Raw genomic sequence first — 18,990 nt, 5'->3', positions numbered from 1 at the left:
TACAATTCCCTAGTACATTACATGTCCAACTTTCAGTTGGCTAAAGAACACATTACAAAGAATAAAGTCAAGAATAGGGATATATAACTCACTTTTTGTAAGAATATACTATAAAGTTACAAAGCAGAGTATGGATACAGATAAAATGAAGAATTGGGGCCAATAATCCTTCCCAAAATGAGTGAAGTGTGTGTGTGTGTGTGTGTGTTTGTATAAAACTAAAACAAAATTAGAAAGGCTACTTTGTTCTTAATTATTAATATACTTAATTATAATAGGCAACATTAATGAGAATATACAAAAGTGAGGTGTGTATGCTTCGTTGGACTAGTTTTTCATTTCCATGAAATGGCCATTCTAGGTATAAACAGAGACACTTTTAAAAATTTATTTCTATGAATGTTCATTGCATTACTATTTATTTCTTATTTATTTGTTTATTCATGTATTTATTTATGTATTTTTCAATATTTTGGATTGAACCCAGAGGCTATCTACCATTGTATCATATCCCAAGTCCTTTTTCTTTTTGAGACAGGATCTCACTAAGTTGCTGAGGTAGATCTTGAACTTATTATCTTCCTCCTTTAGTTTCCCAAATTGCTGGAATTATAGGAGTGGACCACCATACCACTCTATTATTTATAATAGAGACAAATTGGAAACAATCTGCTCTTAGTTGAAGACAGCTCTTTCTTTTCTTATTTAGTTTGAACTAACATAGCCAACATTTCTCATTATTGGATATGATGACTTGCAACACTGGCTAAATAACAGAAATGCATTTTTCCCATTAAATCTAATGTAACTATTTGAACTCAATAATTAAAAATAATTTACTGAGTATTATACATTTAAAAAAATGGTCATATTCTGACCTTGACTAGCTTGATAAACAGTAGACAGCTGGAGAGAGAGTGTGTTTATAAAAGTTGCAAGAAATTTTTAAAGATTTCAATGACAGATAAAAATGTATGCTGGAAATTAAGGAGTCCAGACCTCAGACAACTAACTCAGCTGGAAGATCAGGGTAGAACGCTCAAGGACCAAGAGTTAAAATTTTTGCTTTGGGTCTAAATGTGATTAGAAATGTCAAAATTTAGCAAGGATTAATAAATTTCAGCACTTTTGAAAATGCAAAGATTACATACAGGAAGGTCTATTGCCCATGGTTTTTGATGGACATCTCTACTTGACTTCTGGGAGGAAAGCAGAGCTCTTTATCTTTATCCATAGCCTAGGAAAATGGGAATTTTTCTATTAAGTGACCCTGGAAGGAAACAGGGATAGATTTTAACCACCTGATTAGCTGTGAAGGTCACAAATTTGCTTCTTATCTGTCTTGTAGTTCAAGGTTCTCAGTTTAGTTTCTGTTTTAGAGTCCCAAATAAAATTTTGTAGCAGGGAGAAGATAGAGTGGTTCTTTCGCTTATCAAGGTTGATTGGAAAAGAAAGTGATTATAATTTAATAGTTTTTCCTTACTTCATAACATCTAAAACCGAGCTCATGGAAACAGTGGTTTCCCAAAGGCCATTGTCATAAGCAAAAGAGAATCAAGCAGGTGAAATGTCAAGGACACTTGGAGAACCATATGCTTTATATTTTAGCCTTTCTTTTGTTCATCCATTTGTTAATTTGCTTAGTAAATGTTGCAATAAATATTGGAAGGCATAAGACTCTTTAGTTTCCTTGAGATGGTTTAGGGTCATAAACATATTCGTTATGATCAATTAACCCAGGTACACATTCATAAGGAGGGTGTTTAAGCCATCTTCAAACCAAGACCCATCTGTGTCCTTGTTTACTGAGTTAGAAACATTGCATTTCAGAAACAGGAGGCTGCCCTTCAATCTTGATCATGCAGGATTTGAAAGACCAAACCAAGAATCAAATGCATCTAAAATTTCCCTTCTGTCCTAAAAAATATCAACAAATAGAGGCTCATTGAGCCAACCACTCACCACTTCTTTTGATTAATTTTGAGAAAATTAATTGGGCTTGGAGCAGTGGGCCTGAGACCCCTGATTTAAGCAGCATCAGCAAAAAAAAAAAAAAAAAAAAAAAAGAATCTCTTCTTTATCTGGAATTAACTACGAATTCAATTAGAATAAAAATCTTCGATCACCCTGTGGAAGAGATTTTACACAAAAAAAAGCAGATGTTCCAGCAACATTGAGAGCACTTTACCTAGCAGTCTACAGAATTTTCCATCTTGTGAGCCCAATCAGTAGTGAAAGATACGCAGAGGCAGCTTCTCTAACTCACAAAACAGCTTCAGTATCCCCTGCTACTTTAATTAGATTTACTTCTTCAACCAAAAGACTATTGGGCTGAAAGTGTGAAGGAGGGGGCTTTGCTTCATTCTGGGTTAGCATGCATTATAAAAGGTTGAAGGGTCTATTTGAGGGTTCTTTCACAGATTAAAGCTTTTCTTATTTATTATGTGTCTGTTCAGTTGGAAAAAAAAAGTAATAAAATTAATCACCAGAGGTTGTGTTGAGATCATACCTTTGTTCTATTTTCAGATATAAACAGATTACAGGACAATGGATCATACATAGAAATTAGAAGAGATTTAGAACTGATGATAGATAGCCCTTTTTCACAAGGAGATAATAAATGTTCAGAATGGCCCATGAAGTAAGGTTGAAAGTGAAGAGACACCAGATTACATATGGGGACAGTATGCTAGAAATGTAGGGACATAAGATGGGCTGCAGCGATCTCTTTCTAGTTTCCAGAAATCTATTACCTTTGCATTTTTGAAGACCACTTTAATTTATATTTGTTTTCTCAAAGAACAAATCTCAAAGACAAAAGTGAGATTCTATTCTCCATTTTGCAAGAGAGCAGGAGTGGATTATAAAAGCTTATGTACAGTCATGTCAGCTACTAAATAAGATGAAACACACCCGGTGATGCTCAGTGATCATTTATTTTCATGCTTTGGTTTGGAATGCTTATCTTTGCTCAGATTCTTCTCATTAGTGTTACAAAAGTAGCTTCATATATATTTGCATTTCCTTAACTCTACTTTGGACTAACACATCTTCCAAACTTCAGCAAGGTTAGTTCTTCTAAATTGTAAACCTGGTGTAAAAGTCTCCTGTTTCAAATGGCTAAGGCTCATCTTAAGGAAAAACATCTTAGGTCTTCATTTTCCACAAGGCCTCCTTCTCTCTCCTGGGTTATTTCCTGTTGCCTATTCCACTATCAACCCAGAGAATTTTCCAGCACAGAGGCAGCCATTGACATTTTTAAAAAGTAATCTTGAAGATATAATAATATTTAGCCAGGAGATCGGGTTTTAAACCAACATAAAGACTTTAGTTTCAACTGAATGACAAAGGATGTCACTATGTACAGATATTGCACAACCTTACTGACACATTCAGCCTTGCTCTGGATGGAGAGGACTGTGGAGGACAAGAGAGGAAGAAGGAAGATGAAACAGGATGTTATTATTTGTGTTGAGGAGACATTGGGGACTTTGTACTGAGAGGGTTTTACTGGGCATGATGACAGATGGTCAGTTGTCTGCTAAATGTCGAAGGTAGAACTTACAATTTATCATTCCTTGGGATAATGTCCCTACTCCCCAAAAGATATAGAATATATAACTGTGTGAATGATCCACTTCTTTATATTTATTGAATAGACTTGATCAGAGCAATTCCTTCTACTCTCCTTCACTGGAGTTTGTGATATGCCTGACCCCCTGCAGGCATCTGAGTGTGCCACCCTGTCTAGGTAAACTGATGGTTCTGAAGTTGAGTGGCTTCCCTCTCTGGGCTCCCATGACACACTCATGTATTGTCATCTTGACCAACATTCCTATTGGTTCCATGTGGCTCTCTCTGGATTATATTTCTTAATAGTCTTATTATTGGGATCTAGCATAGCAATAAATGGGTGATAGGTTATTGTTGAATACTGATGAAACTAACAAAGTAATGCCTAAACAAATGATTAAATAAACCAATAAATGGATGTTCATTTAGTAGAGTTTCATGGCAGAAACCAAAAAATAAAATAAAATAAAAAATAAACAGTGGGCTGGGAATAAAACTCAGTAGTACAGCACATGCCTAACTGGTACAACAATCTGGGTTCTAGTCCAGTACTGCCACACACACAAAAAAAAAAAAAAGAAAGAAAAATGTATACAATTATACAATGGAGTTTTGATTTGTTTGATACTTAAATTTTTTCTAAGTATTTGAAATTAACAGATTTGTATGTACTCTGTAGTTTACTAATATTTCCTCAATTATAAAATGATGAAAATAAATGAAATATCATCTATTTATAAAATATATGTGTATGTTAATTTATTTTTGTCTATATATATATATATATATATAAATAATGTAATATAAATGTGTATATATATATATATATATATATATATGTATATATATATATATATACACATTTAGATATACATGAGCAGTTATATAGGGTGTGTGTGTGTGTGTGTGTGCTGCAAACTCTTGTCTTCCCAGTCCTAGAGGCACATTATCAGGGAGGTGTCTGTCATACAGAGACAAAGAAGCAAGTCCCATACCCTGATTCTCCTCCAGAAAGCAAGGGATACAAAGAAAGATTGCAAAGCAAGGGAGGCTGCGTGTTGGTGGCAGCTCAACACCTTGAGCTGAGTGCAGAATGCAAGGTTAAGGAAGGTAAGGGACTGAGATGGGAGGTTTGGCTTAGCATGTTAAAGGCAGAAGACTGAGATGCTATCTGGAGTTTCAGAGTGTTGAATGTCAGGGATTTTGACAGGAGTTCCTATAGACCCTGAACTTGGTGACAGATAAGGATCTCTCTTTAGTGGTTCTCCTTAAATATCATGTGTTCTGCCATTTAGGTACAGGAGCCATGTTTTTAAGTTTCATATAAAATACAACCATGTAGATATAAAGTAGAAAGCACATTTAGTATGGCTTAGAGGCCAGCACACAGTGTTTATCAATGTTTATTTCTTTTTCCTGCAGTGCTTGAGGAGTTACCAAGCACACTCCTAATCATTATTTCATTTTCCTTTCATCCTGATAACAGATGGTGAAATACACAGGGCAGGTATCATGATGCCCTTTAAATGGCAAGGAAGTAGATTCAGAGTGACTGAATGCTTGTCTAAGGTTGCATAAGATTCATGTGACACTCAAAATTATTTAATTTTTAGATTATAAGCCTTGCAGGGCTTGTTTTAAATTAAAATTTAATTTTTAGATTATTGTTGATTTACATGTAGTTGTAAGAAATAATGCCCCTTTATCCATTTTCTCCCAGTGCTAACATCTTGCAGAATCATAGTAATAAACCAGATACTGAAATTGATGATTATAATAAGAATTTTTTTCTATCTCCACAATGATTCTTCTTATTTTTCTCTTAGAGCTAACACCAGTTTCCTCCCTCTTACTCAATTTCAACCCATAATTTGACATCCATTCTATAATGTTGTCCTATTAATAATGTTATATCAATGGAATCATGTACTATGTAACATTTTTAAATTAGTTTTAGTACCTTCTATAATGCTCTGGAAATTTATCTAGATTGTTGCATGTATCAATAGACAGTTGTTTTATTGATATGAACCTATCACAATCTGTTTAACCATTTACCTTTTGAAAGATACCTGGGTTGAATTTTTGGTTTTCGTCTTTGATTCTCAAAAGTTTGACTTTAATAGGTCTATGTGGCACACACTTCTAATCCTAGCTAATGGGGATGCTGAGGCAGGAGGATCGCAGTTCAAGGCCAGCCTCAGCAACTTAGTAAGACCCTGTCTCAAAATACAAAATAAAACATGGCAGAACTGGGGATATGACTCAGTGGTAGAGCACCTTGCATCCCACCTCAGTGCACTTCTTTTCTATTTCATTAGTTTCAAGATGTTTGTGATTGCTCATTGTATCACTTTTGTGTTGGATGCTTCAAAATCCTTGTTAGATAATTCTAACATCTGTCACCTACAGATGTTGAAATATATATATATATATATATATATATATATATATATATATATATATATATATATAGTTTCATTGAGTTTGAGCTGTCTCCTGTTCTTGGCATGATGTTTCTATAGAAATCTGGACATTTGGATATTATATTATGAAACTGAGCTGGTTTTTACCTTATTTTCAGCTGTTTTCCTCTTGTACCATTTGGCAGAAGAAGGAGGATTCTTTCCCATCACTGCCAGGGCAGAAGTCTAGTTTCTTTACTCAGCTTCTGTTGGTACCAAAGAGAGAAGATGGTCAATATTACTGAGCCAGAATGGGAGTTCCAGCTCCCAGCTAGACCTTCACTAATACTTCCCTTTGCAGGAGGATAGGGGTGTCTAACTGCTCCTTGCATGGCCTCCAATGGCACGTCTAAGTTGGGGGTCTCTAGTACTGGTAAAGAATGAAAGACCCTGCTCCTCATTCAGTCCCATCTGAAATCATTTTTTTGGTTTTGTGATGCTTGGCTGCAGTAGAACCATGGTTTTCTACATTTTTTTTCTCCCTTGCTAGGTTGCTCCATTTCTGAGCCTTTGGCTAGAATGACAGAGTCAGCTTTGGAGCGGAGAGTCTTTCTTGTCTATACCCACTATTATGTTTGGATCCTTGAGCTCCAAGTCTGAGCATATGAGCCAAAGTGGAAAATCAGAAAACCCTCCTTGTTGTTTGGCCTTGTGTCTCTGGATTCCTAGTCAGTGAGCCATCTTTTCTTCCCATTTCCAGGTATTCTTATGTGCATTTTATATACATTTCCAACATTTTATCTGTCTTAGACAGATAAATAATTATTTAAATAATTAAATTAAATTAAATTAAATAAATAATTAAAAAAATATTTAATGAAAAGATTATAATGATTTTCTTTTTGTCAGCATTTATCTTTAGGAGAGAATTATTTTTCCCATATGATAGGAGGATTCAACACTGCATTTTTAAAAAAATGTCTTAGAGCAAATCTAAAGATTTCTCTCAAATTCTTTAAATGTGATTTCTTAATCCCTTCTTTCTGTAAACTGAAATCATCCCCACAGCCACCACCTCCTAAGGCTAGTCAGAGAGTGAATGTGTAGGACAGATATATCAGTCAATTGTAATCTTTAATTTGTCTCTTCCACTAGCTTCATGACAGTGCTCTGTTCAAAAGCTGTTATGACAAATTTACATCTTACTAGACACATTCACTAGAGAAATGGCACATAGTTTAAACTCTGGAATAATATATTAATAAACAGATTCTATATCTAAAAATGCTTCCAGTGATCATTCATCTACCTTTTGCTGTTATTGTTGTTGACACTATTAATTTTCTCAAAGTTTTAGTGTTTCTTCCACATGGAGGATAGCAAAAGATCCATTCCAAGTCAGACTTGGAACATTTTAAAATGTGGCGAAAAGTCGGGTGATAAGGAAAATGTTAGTTAACTAAAGAGTTGGTAGTCATGACAGCATGAAACAATCATTTTAAATGATTTTCCACACTAAATTTTCTAAATGATTTGGATATGGACCAGGGTAATTGATATCAATAAGCCCTTGGTCAGAACCCAGTTGATGAGCTTGTTCACAGTGTTAGGAATTAAAACTTTGAGTTGGGCTCTTGGCAAACTACATGCATTATGTGTAGAAGAAACACATTTGTAGAACTACAGAGCCTGACCAAAAATCACCTTATTTCATATCATCAGAAATTAAGTGTAAGAGGACAAGACACAATTTTGGGTTTACTTTTTCTTTCTGAGTTCTCTTCGTTCATGACAACTTTGAAGTTTAGAACTTACATTCCTTAGAAGTTTTCAGCTGAAATATTTAAGACTAAGCCCATTTCTAATGGAAAAGAAAATATGTATGTCTATGTTTTCCTTTCAGAAAATTTAAAATGAGTGCATAGATTTTGCTTAAGCATTAAAAATATTCACGGAGTATGCATAAAACATTTACATTTTCAATGACCCAAAATGATCGGTATCTGTGCTTTTATTATTTCTACACATAACAGTGCTATTTACAATGTACATGACATACATCTACTTTAGGTGACTACTTTGTAAAATACATAGATCACACTTATCCTTGTTTCTGAGTTTGTTTTAAACTTAGAAAATGTGCATTCTAAGCCCACCAAAGTAGCACAGAGTAAAAGTCAAGACATTGGGAGAAAGCAACTAAAATGGAGATAGGAACTTGTCTTTTGGACACAATTGGCACCCACCACCACAGATTTTACAATCTCAATTTCTCTTTCACAGATCCCACTGACAGGAGGGTATTACAATTTTGCTGACATCAGTGACCTGGCATCGCTGAATTATTCCCTGCTTAGGTTTACAGAGGAATAAACCGGTAATTAATTATATATCAGAACATGAGAATCGACCTGGCAATAATGTACAGGCTAAGAACGCTCTATTTACATATGTAGGTTATTTAAAATATGTCTTGTTAAATAAATATTTAAAATACCTCCTTATTTAGCTTATAAACTGTTTGGACTGAGGCTGCAATGTGACTCCTTGCAGAATGTTCGAAAGAGTGAGAGAGTTGCCATAGATTTTCATCTCTGCCTGACCTGTACAATCTCCTCTCCGTGTGCATGGCAGGGTGCACAGAAAATATCTCTAATGAAAACAAGAACACAAATAATTTACGTTGGCACTAAAATATATAATGAAGATATAAATTTGGCCCTCCGAAAATCATAAAACTGGTCTTTATCTTGGAGCAGATATGTAGAACCAAGGATCTAAGCATAAATTACCCACAGTCAACATGACCACTTCAGAGAGAGAGGAGTCCAAAGTAGACAGGAAGTGAGGGAAACAAATGATTTCACAACAAAATGCACTCCCCTTTGTGAGTCGTTTTCCCCTTAGAAATGTCCGGAATTACTTTTAAAGGGGAATAAAATAAACTACAGAACTTAAAGAGTTTTTCACACCTCTCAAATCAATACAGAGCCACGATGTCTAAACAACCATAATAAATGAGAACACACAGGACGATGTAAAAAAGACAAACTCTCTGTTAATCTGCAGGAGGTCCATGATCAGAATTATTCAGGGGCCGAACCTGATGTTCAATATATTTTTTGGTGCCCGGAAGTTTTTTTTTTTTTTTTTTTTTCCCCTAAAAGATATGTCTCTGTACCAAAAACTGCCCAGTTCTCTCCAGAGCCTGTTTGTTTCCTACAGGACAGAGTCGCAAACACGGCAATTCCAGATCCACCAGGGGGAGCAGTTCACCAGCGCAAAACCAGCCTTCCCCAAAGGAAGTCGCTGAAGGCGCCTCTTCCTCTCAATTTATACAGCTGACAACGACCCTGATTTTTATCAGTTCTGCTAGATGTGGCACTCACATACCTCGCACAGATTTCATGTGGCCAACCTCACGCTGCTGGGATACAGGTTTGTTCAATCAAGAACACACCTTCCCACAAGCAGCCTTTTCTGAAGGACTTTAAAATCTGTCCTAACAATTTATAGAAATTCCCTATTTTATTATAGGCAGTAATTTAGTTCCTGCTTCTACACCAGCTTTTAGGCACAAAAATGATAGATTTATACAACCCATTATTCTATAATTAATCATGTGCAAGGATCCAATTGGGTGTGTGCATGGGCGTGTGTGAGAGAGTTCTCAGATCTTCAGGCATCTATTGCAGCTTGCTGATACCCTGCTTCTTTCTTCAGCAAGCCTTTCCCTTCCTCCGACCAGAGCCCTGGGTCTGGGAAAGAAAACAACTGTCAGAGAAAGGCTGGTGTTGGTGATAAGCCCTTTGTGTGCAAGCTCAAACTTTGAAACCAGTCTGTTCAAACAAAACAGCTGTGTTCTTCCATGGACCTGTGTATGGGCAGAGAACCCCAAGCCCACTGGTGAAATAAACAGCAACCAGAAGGGTGTACTAGTTTAGTCCCTGCAGCATTTTGCAAATGGTTGCACAATTCACTGGAGGAATTTCCTTAGGGGAGCCAAGTTTAATCTTTGAAAAGGGTCAGTCCTTTTGGCCTCTTATCCTAAAATCCTATCCTGGAACTTCAACTCATTGCTCTTTAAATAGTTATTGCTGATTAAGGTGTGGTTCATCTTCCTGGCTCAGCAGCTCTTACATCACCTGAGGAGTTAATAGGAATGCAGAGCTCCTGGTCCCTTCCTGGACCTGGATCCAGCTGACTGCCGTTCATATGGAAAAATGAAATTACTCACAGGAAGTCCTGTCTCTGCACAGAGCTGCTTCTGCTAAGAGGCAGGTAAGATGCACAGAGGATTCCTTCCAAGAGGGATACCCAGAAGCAAGATGACACATGACCTTACAGCACATGGACCCAGCTCTTGCACAGCAGTGTGAAAAGCCGAGAGTTCAGTTTTTCAGGAGAAAATGACCTGGTTCCCGATTGTACTAGCTTTCTGTTGCCTCATTTGTACCTCATGATATTACCTTCCTTGTGGAGATTAAATGAGCACTGGATTCAAAAGATTCCACTGACAAAACTGAATTCCCCTTCAGAACTGAATTCCCCTTCAGAACTGAAAATTAACCAGAAATTTGGCCATTAAATTTTTTCTTTAACTTTTCTATTATTTTCCTGCTAATTTTGTTTATTACTTCTGAATAAGACATAGAGATGGAAATTATCAATCTCAAGTCATCCTATATATTTGCTCATTCGTTGCTAGGTTAAATGCCTTTGAGGAGGAGAAAATTGAGAGCAAAAATTATCATTTGGGAATTTTGATGAAATTCCAAAACCTATCCTTAACACTTTTTTCAAGATTAACTAAGGGGGGACAATTCATTCTAGAAAATAAAGTAGAAATCATCCCATTAACAACATCTTAAGGTGAGGGAGAATGAGCCAAATTCCAACAAACACATCTGTTAATATTGTCATCTGAACACTGTCACAGGTGGATGGAATTAGTGGCAGGTATTTGTGTCATAGTATTATGCAGTCTGTATTTCTGTGAAGAATGAAACTTAAGGAGCAGAGTCCTACATTGCTCGTTTTCTTTCTGAACTTTATTTTATTCTTTTGTAGATGCTATAATATTATATTCTGAATTTTGGCACAAATTCATTAGAAGGTAGAACTGAGCTGAATATCAACTGCCTGCCCATCAAGTTGAATGTAACCTCTTTTAAAGAAAATCAGTTATGGAGGATTTACAATATGGGGCTTATTTTCTGACAGAGTAGAGGTTTGTTTTTTTGTTTGTTTGTTTTTGCAGTGTTGGGGATTGATCCCAGGGCCTCAGGCAAGAGGGAAGGCTAGTCAATCTGATGTCTGAGTCTTGCCTAGATCTGACCAAGACATCCAAATCCTTCACAGAGCAAAGTGAGTCCTCAGCCTGGACCCCTCTGAAAAGTCTGGGCTGAGTGAAGGCAGAAGGTAAACATGTGGCTAATGTGAACAGCTTAGTGGGAAACCTGACTTGCAGAGAGGGAGCTGCTATCCCAAGTGTTTTTGGCAACTTCTCCTAAGATCTTTGCTGCCTGTCCAAATGGTCAGCCTCATGTCATTTCCTTCTCTAGACTCTGCCATTTGGTTTTTTCAAAGGAAATTTCTGTCTTCCAAGGTATGAACCGAAGAGAAGGTATTGACTTGTTATGCCAGACCCACTTCTTAGGGACTTAGACATTGAATGAAATATAAGCCACTTGGTTATTTTACTCCCCATCCTTAAACCAAAATCATTTCTTGGTAAAGTCCAGATAATTTCATTAATATTCAGTTTATTACAAGACCTCACATTTCATCAGAACTTCCAGGCATTCAGCATGATGCCCAGGCCTGTATTTGTACCAAAACTTCTGTTGAGACCTAGCAAGAACATCTTGACTTACAGAAATGTTTGAATTGTTCAAATTTTATCTTGTATATTGAGGAAGTGCATAAACCAGGCGCTGGATGATGATTTTCATCCTATTTCAGACTCACTGCCAATACTGAAAAGGGGAAGAACCTCAGTCCTGGTAGGAGGGATAAGCCAGACCCAGATTGACCAGGTTCTGAATAGACCAGGAAGTCAGCAAAGGTGAGCACCTCATCTACAGAGTGATCCTGATGATTTAGATGCAAGCTCTGTGAATTGGAAATTTCACTTTGAAGAACACAGATCTTCTACTTCCTGTTGGGTTTCTTAAGTTTTACAACCATGATCAAGGAAGACAAAGTTCTTCTTGCTCTTGTCAAGCATTAATACACAAGCTGAATAATTAGCATGAGTTATCATTGCTCTTGTTTTAAGCCTTATAGCTACATTCACAAATATCAAAGTACTTGGCAAACAACCTCAGACATGTAGGAGTGAAGTATTGCCAACATTTATGAGAGAAAATAAAATAGCTATCATTCCTTCATTCCTTCATGGGACCGAATTTTTTGGAGAGAGATTTTTACTGGAATGAAATAAAAATATGAACATTTTGAATTTAGTCCATAACTGCCTTTAATTGGTGTCCTTTTTGACCTTCCTTAAAAAGTCCAAACATTTAGAGGGCTTTGGGACTAAGCCCTTCTTTTATCTCTTATAAGTGTTCCCAATCTGTAGAAGAAAGGGATGATTCAGAGGGAAGAAAAATTCTCATGATCAACCCAACATGAAGCAGTGGTGCTCCGTGGCTCAGCTGTATTGCAGCAGATCCCAGACTTCCTTACAAAACATCTGCCTGAGGATTGGGAAGGAACAAAACTCACATTCCTAGGACATTTGTCATCAGAGCAGAATTTTCTGATACAGGGCAAGTATGTCCTGTGTCACTCTCACTCTGGAACCTCCATCAAATAATAAACCCACAGGAAGTGCCCCTTGCTGAACTATTATAAACAGTTAATTGCTTCTGAAATGGTCTTAAAATTAGTTATCCTGGATTCCAGTTGAGTGATTGCCTGAATTTTAATGAACACTGTAAAGCAGCAATTGCCTTATTCTTCTGAATGATCCCACTTTTCATCTTGTGCTTTTTAAAAATTTTTCTTCATTTTATTTATTTATTAATGCAAATATACTATCACAGTGAACCAATACAGCCTTTAACATCTATAGCGTTTTTTGACTTTTGGGCCAGATGATGTTTGTTTTGGGTCTATCCTGTGCCTGGTGAGATGTTTATCAGCATCCATGGCATCTACCCATGATATGCCAGTAGGACCTTCCCCCTCCCTTGGTTGTAACAATTGAAAATATTGTCCCTGAGGGCAAAATTGTGCCCAGTTGAGAGCCACTACACTGCTGCTATACTGAATTGATGCTGAACATTTTATAATAAAGTGTTCTCCTTTGGAAAATTGTTTGACCACGCTTGTATTTTAATTAATTTTTTTCATTGTTGAGACTAAGTTGTAACCTGAGATATATATATATATATATAGATAGATAGATACAGATATAGATATAGATATAGATATAGATATAGATATAGATATAGATATATTTCTGACACAGTTGGCTACCTGATTTTGGACAGGTCCTGCAGCTCTGTATCCCTAAGCCCTGTCACCTGAGAAATGGATCTACTACTGGATTTAATTGAAAAGTCACAACAATCAAAGTGTAGGCTCTGTATTCCAACCAGGTGAAGGGACTATCTATGGGAAGGAAATTGCACAAAATAGTAATTTTAAAGTATCTGAGAGGTTACATAAATATGAGCTCTTAAGCATTACTCTCATAATGTAGAGTTCTATGTCTCCCCTAAAAGGGTTAAATCATGACCTTAATCATTGCCTAAAATGAGCATGGAAACCAGGAACATAATGATATAATGCCCCCTGCCAAATAAAACACCTATGTTCAAAGTGTACATATTTCTAAACTTGGTTTCAAAAAGAAAATTATGCTCCATTTTAAAAATAAACTTTGGAGAACAAACATTGACACAATTCAATTTGAAGGCAATTTTCAAAATGATTTTTCACTAAAAGACGGCACACGAGATTAAAACACATCTACTTCCTGAGGTCAGATGTCTTCTGAGAAACAGTTAAGTCAGGTAATAAAAGTGAAAATGGGGTAACAGAGTGATTAGTTTAATAAAAATAACAGACACAGATTGAAGCAGGTCCTGAGGACCCTTTCCAGGTCATGTGACTTTGCCTGGCATTAGCTGAGCCCAGGAGAGGGTGCATGGCAGTGTTTAAAGTGTAATACACCAAGTAGGGCAGAAATGGGGAACAGAACACCAACCTTATGTCTTTGTTTCTATTAAGCTGTATCACATGACGTTCACCTCTCTAAACGGCGTGCTTGGTGTGTCACAGGATACAGGGATGTGTAAAAGAAGGCAACAGAGGCAGATCCAATCACTCCCACCAACAAAGACTCCTTTCTTAAGCCCTCTGAAAGGGTCTTTGGACACAGTTTCCTTGTGTAACAATCACTAAATCCTCTTCTCTCAGAATTGTGATATGTTCTTGCTCCTGGCTACCCTTTGACTAACTTCTCTTCTTACACTTGTAGTAGGTGACCTATTTTACAGGGCTTTCACCAAACATTGCCCCAGTTACCTCCAAAATTAATGTGAACAAGAGTTACCCCATCATCTGGGAATCAGAGTACCCATGCCACATACCAGGAAGGCTTATGCAGAGGTGTGCCCACTTATGAAAGGCTGGTAGGTATGTGGTTTTTCAAATCCTCCAAATTAGTCCTGTGCTTAAAGAAACTCTTTCATTAATTTTTTTAAAAAGTTATGAAAGAAAAACATGCAAAAACAGTTGCAATTTTTATATGCAAGCCTTAACTTCTTGATAGATTTTGACAACCTGTACAAGGTAGGAACAAGTGCTCAGAGCTTAGCAAATGGATATAGACTCTTTAAATTTGTCTCTGACCTCCTGTCAAGATAACTGGAATCTATTTGAGGGCTAGATACAATTTCCATGGGCCAGTGGGAAGGATGAGGTTATAACTTCTTCATAAGGTAAGTTTTTACCAATTAAAACAGACTAACATAGTTTTTCAAGCAGAATCAGGGACATTTATTGGTCAAATCAATATTCTTTGTATGAGTCACTGTTAGAGTTGCTTAGAATTCCAAATCAAAGTTTGAGAATAAAATACCAAATATCTGTTTTAATTAAGACTTTGATTCATTTCAATAGTAATGATAATAACACCAACTATGTCTCTCTCCATCAGAATTACATTCTTTTCTTTGCTACTGTAAGACAGAACTCTGTATTGCCTGAGTTTGTCATGGATCAAAAGAGGAGCCGGGTGATAACTCATAGCGAGACGAATCTATCATTTCTCCTGGATAAAGCAACCCAAGTGTAGTTCTATGGCTGTATGAGTAGTCCATAAGATTGATGCTCTCAAAATATCATCTTAAAGCAAGGGAATTTTTTGTTGATATACCAATGAACTTTCTTCTTATTCCAATTGAATCCGTCACCATGGGTGTATTGATTTCAGTTTCTTTGCCTCAGCATGTTTTTTCTTTCCTTTTTGAAGTAATCCCCCTTGAAATTCGAAGTAAAAATGGAATTCATCTCGTTCCTTCCATGGATCCACTGGTGTTGGCACTGAACTCTGCTTGACAGCAGACGTCCCAGGGCGTCAGAATTTGAACTTCTGTTTCTGGGCTGGGAACTGTATCAGTCGTATCCTAAGCTAATAAATGATTCAGGGTTTGAGGAATCTTTTCTTTTTCTCTTTAAACTAATCTCAGAACAATACTCAATCATGAGGTCGTTGTCAACAGCTTGCTCAATTTGTCCTCTTAAAGAACTATTCTTTCCCTGCTTGGACAGCTGCAGCCTCTGGATTTGAATGTGCTGCCATGGATCAGCCTTGGAATTCACTCTGGCCTCGAATTTTTAGCTGACTTTATAATTCAAATATAATTGCTGATGCACTTTCAAAAATTTTCAGGAAACTGTAAATGCTTATTTTAGTTTATAACAAGTGGCAGTATTTTATATTCGAAGAATGTGAGCGTGACGGCTTGCAAAGTGCACATTCATCATCTATAATCTAGGACACTGTTAGCAGGTTTAGTCTGGAGATAAAGGTCCATGAAGTGCTTTGCCTATTTATTTTTGAGAGCCCAAAGTGCCAAACCAGAGTGTGAGACATGATAGGTGAAAATAGGAGCCAAAAGTCTTTTCCAACCCAAGGTTTATCATTGACTTATAAAATAGCCATTCTATTTCTTTCTTCACTCATCCTCATATAGCTATGGTAAGTTCTAGAAGGAACTGCAGGCCCACTATCCCTGGGAGTTCATATTATGGCTTTTGGGATTATCCTTATGATTTTCAGGTGTTGGCATCTGAAAGCAGGCTATTGAAGGGTGAATGTTGCCCATATACTTCCCACCTGGTTTTGCTAGGGTGTTAGTCCTAAGGGTCGCATCATGATGACCTTTGCTGTCAGGATTAAAACCAAACTGCTAAACATGGCATTCAAACTTCCTCAATAATCTGCACCTTCTCTTGAGGGTGGTCTGTGCCTTGGCCACTCAGAGCTACTCTGCTTGTCCTTACTGGATCTTCTCTCATTTGTCCAAATTGGCTCTCCTCTCTCTCTGTCTCTCTCACTTGCTCTGATTGGCTCCCTGTGTCTGTTTGTCTTTTCCCTGTTATCCTTCCAGTTATTTAAATTCCCATCTCTTCTCAACCTGAAAAAGTATCTATACTTTACAATATCCATATAACTTCTTAATTTTATTATTATTATTATTATTATTATCATTATTATTATTGATATTATTATTTATATTTCAAGGAATCCTTTCAATCTATGGGCAGAGAGTGGCTGTCTCCTCCTTGTTTTGGGATCTTTTCCACAGTTTTCCCCAGTCTTTGGTTATTGTTTTATTTATCTGTGTCCTCACACCCACCTGCAGGATGCTAATGAATCCCGTTATTGTTTCCTCTAATCCCTATTGTGCAATGAATGCAGGAGAGAAAGAGGGGGAAGAAAGTCCATGAAGGAAATGTAGGATATCTCTCTACATTATGTTTGGAATAAACGGACAGGTCCACACAGGACGTCTGGCTTCTTCCCACTCCTGTGCCCCACACACTATATCTAGTGCCTACCCCAGCCCCCTCCTGGCTTCTCCATTTTATACAGTCCTCTGCTTAAGCCATGTACCTGTGTGTCTGTCTTAGGTCCTTTCTTTCCCCCTCCATGACCAGGACCTGTCCAATCTCCTCTGTAGGCCCAGACAACTATATATCCCTCCCATTCTCTAGCCACTGTTTTTTTCTTCCTGGGCTATAAGCACAAGGACTTCTCTCAATTTCTCAAGAGCTTCCTCCAGGTTCTTCCTGCCTCATGACCTTGTATGCACATGACAATCACAATGTTCCCCCTCCATGCCTTCTTTGGCTAGGTGCTTCTCATCAGTTGCATTTCAGTTTAACTTACTAAAGTATTTCTTTTTATTATTATTATTTACCTATTTGGAGCATTCACCTCCTTCCCTCTCTTCTTGTTATAATGCTCTACTGCAATCTTTTGTTGACTTCCTGACAACTTGGATTCTTTTATTTATCTTTCAATTTTCACATTATCTGTCTCTCTCTGTAGAGAATATACACCATGGGTCCTTCAGGTCCTCATCATCACTGCATCCCCAGCACTTGGCTCTCTCAAGCTCTTCTTCCCTTCTACCTTCTGCATTACATTGCTGCCAAATTAGTCCATGAATGCCACCATGACAGTATATGTTATTATTATTTTTTTAGTGTCTCTTTTTCTCCCAATGAATAATAGCCACTAGGCAACATATTTACTCATGGGATTCACTTGCTTTAGGAGAATAGACTACCAATAATAGGAACAGTTTCCTACCAGCATTCACATTTTCTTAATATGAAACAATTCAAGGACTCCCCTGAATGCCTACATCCTAAAGAATAAAAATGTGCCATAAAACATAATCATAATCGTTAACTAATATGTAAAATCAAAACATGTTATTTTCTCCTAAAGTCCTCCCATGAGAAATTACAAGGATCTTATTTGAAGCATGTCACAAAGATAGGAATCCAGCATGCAAATGGGGAAGAGGCAACTCCTAATGATCACTAAAAATCTCAGAAGAAATCCTGCATTTAAAGTTTCCATGTTTAAGCCAACCAGAGAAGGAGCCCCCATTGGAAAAATGTTCCTATTGGTTTTACCTTTTGTTTTATCTTACAATGAGACATTATAATTTGCATTTATCAAAAACAATGATGTTGCTATAGAATTGTATCCAAGATGAGCGTGGAATACTAAAGAGTGTATTTGTATTTGACAAGATTTCTGATGCTTAGCTTGGGAAGGGCGCTGGACACTTCAGTCTTCAGGGTATTACTGTATGTGGGTCCTGTGTAAAGAGATCTGGTTATACTTCATTTCCAGCTGTTGGTGCTTAACAAAACTAAGATGCTCTTGAGAACACCAGATGGTCCAATCATGGAAGTTTAAAGAGTGGATCTCCTTTGGGGTTTTTAGTGCCCATTAGAAGTTTACCTATCCCCCTTCGTATGCTGAATTTTTATCACTGTAGCATGTTCTAAATTAGATCTGCATTGCTTCTTATGGGTAGAGTTCAAGAGAGAGCAATATTTCTTGATTTTATTTTTAATTGACCATTATACTTTTATGGGGGCATTTTTACTCATTGAGAACCTAGGCTTTTGAGAGAGTCTTTGAATTCTCCCACTTAAAACACACACACACACACACACACAAATGTTGCTTAAGGCATTTTAGAACTCATGATTTTCTGATGAATCCATGAGACAACAATTCAAATTATATATTAGAAAAATATTTCAGTTAGGAAATAGTACCACAAGGGAAGAGGGAGACATCCTGGGGTTTGAGTCACACTGGAATGGCTAGAACCTGGTGGATGGGGGTAGTGGTGGGAGACCAAGCCAAAGGGAACTGGCTCAGTATACAGAACATGGTTTTTCCATACCTCATCTCTGACTTTGTGATTCTTGTGGGAATTTTTCAGCCCATTAAATGTGCCCT

At 37.1% G+C, this 18,990-nt stretch overlaps 1 long non-coding RNA gene across 1 annotated transcript in view; it reads right to left on the bottom strand.

Annotated features, from left to right (window-relative positions):
* LOC124089351 (uncharacterized) overlaps nucleotides 1-18,990 on the bottom strand; it is a 77,139-nt gene that overhangs the window by 2,933 nt on the left and 55,216 nt on the right. The window contains exon 4 of the long non-coding RNA XR_006850716.2: nucleotides 6,147-6,244. This is a non-coding gene — a long non-coding RNA (uncharacterized LOC124089351). The remainder of the gene's footprint in view (nucleotides 1-6,146; nucleotides 6,245-18,990) is intronic.

The sequence above is a fragment of the Marmota monax genome, unplaced genomic scaffold, assembly GCF_021218885.2.
Source record: "Marmota monax isolate L192 unplaced genomic scaffold, Marmota_monax_Labrador192_F-V1.1 WCK01_AAM20220418_F8-fsc00005, whole genome shotgun sequence".
Lineage (NCBI taxonomy): Eukaryota > Metazoa > Chordata > Mammalia > Rodentia > Sciuridae > Marmota > Marmota monax.
Note: the sequence above shows the minus strand (reverse complement) of the source record. Positions and strands in the feature narration are given on the sequence as shown.